At 32.3% G+C, this 2,604-nt stretch overlaps 1 long non-coding RNA gene across 1 annotated transcript; it reads right to left on the bottom strand.

Annotated features, from left to right (window-relative positions):
* Positions 1–207: 207 nt before the first annotated feature.
* On the bottom strand, positions 208–1,525 carry LOC141705843 (uncharacterized). The gene is made up of 3 exons (XR_012568503.1): positions 1,365–1,525; positions 862–934; positions 208–592 (listed from the first exon to the last, which is right to left on the bottom strand). It is a non-coding gene; the product is annotated as an uncharacterized LOC141705843 (long non-coding RNA).
* Between the last annotated feature and the right edge of the window lie 1,079 nt (positions 1,526–2,604).

Genomic DNA, 2,604 nt, shown 5'->3' with positions numbered 1-2,604 from the left:
CCTATTTACGACGGAATAGGTGATGAACAACCGTCGTAAATAACCCGGTAACCCAAAAATTTTAAAATCATCAATCTGTTTTTTTTTCAGGTTTCTGGGCATTTTTGGCTTTTAAATAAAATCGTTAATCTGTCAAACACTATAGCGCAAACCAACACCAATTTCAAATCTGAAAATATTTTATAACATGCAATCCACTTGATTAAACCAAAATATAAAAATATCATTGTTTACATAAATACACTCAAAAGTCCTATTCGACCACACAAAAGAGTATAAACCATCCTACTTCCTACATAGCAATAAGATGGCATACTATTTATTATCTTGATATTAAAGCAGGAGATATGGCATCAGTCAACACCGGAGATAACATAGAATTTGTTGGAGCAGATCCTGAAATAGTACCCATCAGAAAGATCCATTATATCAGGGGCGTCATTTGCGGTGCATTTTTTTACTGTGATAGGACTTCTGGAACATCAATTGAGGTGTTATGGTCCCTTTGATCATTGCTTTCAGTTGCTGCTTACCATGATCCATCGGCAGAAATCATTACGACAGCAACATTTTCTCCTACCTCTTCTAAAATCTAAAATAACAACATAGTTACTAAGAAGGCACACAAATTTCATTTTCCGAAAGAACTACAGCAACATATACTTGCCTTGACCATCTTCTGATCAATGCAAATAATAGGTATTACAGTTTCTGGTTTACAAAACAAGGTATAATGTTGTACATGTATACATGTATCTAAAATAACTTCCAACTAGACATAATTTCTTAGTCTTAACCACATTCAGTTCCATATGATATCATCATACAAGTATTTAAGAAGTGAAACATGATAAAACATACCTCATGATAATCAAGAAGTTCTGTAGACTCCGCAACTAGCTCCTCCTGAAACAGGATTTTTTGCTTTTCCCATCTGATATAAGGAGTAGAAGTTAATACGAAACATGGATCCCTTGAAAATTTTTATGCAAAAATACCAGTAAAAGAGCCTACTACCTTCAAAGGAAATCTACATAAAAAAGATTTTGGAGGGTTGGAGCTCGATAATATTTAACTCCCTTTAAAATTAAAGGTCATCTAAATCTGTACATTAAATTTATAACAGTTGTCTGATGTTAACTCTAACAAAAATAATTTATGTCTTCTAAAGAAACTTTGCCGAATTTCATAAATTAATTAGTTCCTAACCGTTTCTATATTTAATTATTTGGTTACTTTTTATTTTGGTGCAGGAATTCACAAAGGTCACTTAAATTAGTTCCTAACAACACTAGATAAACTCCAAAACTAAAAACAAAACATATAATAAGGACATAAGTGTTTCAAGAATCTAGAGTACTTACGTAAGTATCGAGCTTCCTCACAAAACTTGAGAAGTTCCTGCGTTTAACAGTTGGTTTAGTGCACACTCTCGCAACACTACCCACTCACGTAGAGACCCATTAATGCACATCTTGCAATGAAAGGCACACCTTCAGAACAGTTGGTTTACTGCACATTCAGTATTTACACCTTTAGAGTGAAGTAGCTGTATCTAATAAAAAAAGAATCAGTAAATTAGAGGCACTTAAATTGCATCATATTCATCAATCATCATAAAACTCCAGTAAAAAAATTTAAACATCAATCAGAATCCAATCATTAGTAATTGACACTAAAATAAAGAATCCAATATAGTGGTTAAAGCCTAATCACTTAACAGAGGATTTTCTTAGTGAACCACTTCATAATCGAAAACAGGAGAGAGTCAATGACAGCTCTACTATTACAGTCACGCACAAACAACACAGGCATATACATCACTCTAAGTATCAAGATTTTTTTTCAATGGTTTAAAATTTTAGAAGAATTACTGACATAGTATGACTCCTCCATCTTGAATTCAAATATAAACAATCTCAATTATCTTATATTAACCAAATAAATTAAATGGTCCAATTTCATGGCACAATGATCGTGTATTGACTTTTGAGTGAGGGACGTATAAAATATCTAAAAAGCTAAAAATCAATCACTCAAGACCACAAAATTCTTTAGAAAATCAATTACCCAGAGAGAGAGGGAGAGAGAGAGAGGGTCACACAGAGAGAGTCACACAAAGGGGAGGGGGAGGGGGAGGGGGAGGGGGAGAATCAAGCTACCTTAGCTTGAGCCATAAATTGGAACTCTAATCTTAAAGCCGGACTTGTTATCCAAACCCTAATTGAACCTTCAGCTTCCTTCTTTGTTGACTGAGTGAGAGAGAACCAGAGATATATCTTATAAAATGACCAGCTTTCCAACTAATGCGATCTTCATTAATATTTTTATATTACTTAAAGTTATAATAAATATCTTTTAACTAATATTAAGTAGTATGTAACTGATGATTTGAGTTTCGATTATTTTAAAAATATTTTTCAACGGTTCAACCATATGGATCTTAATAGATATATATATTAGTGATATAATAAAAATTACATATCAAACTAATTTTATTTGGTTTGTTATTTTAACAGTGAAGTATGAGTTTGACTAGTATATCTAAGTAGTATTTAATCTTGAATTGGTGTTTCGATTATTTTAAAAATATTTTTCAACGAT

This window comes from Apium graveolens, chromosome 2 (assembly GCF_009905375.1).
Source record: "Apium graveolens cultivar Ventura chromosome 2, ASM990537v1, whole genome shotgun sequence".
Classification (NCBI taxonomy): domain Eukaryota; kingdom Viridiplantae; phylum Streptophyta; class Magnoliopsida; order Apiales; family Apiaceae; genus Apium; species Apium graveolens.
This window is presented reverse-complemented; position numbering and strand designations above follow the sequence as displayed.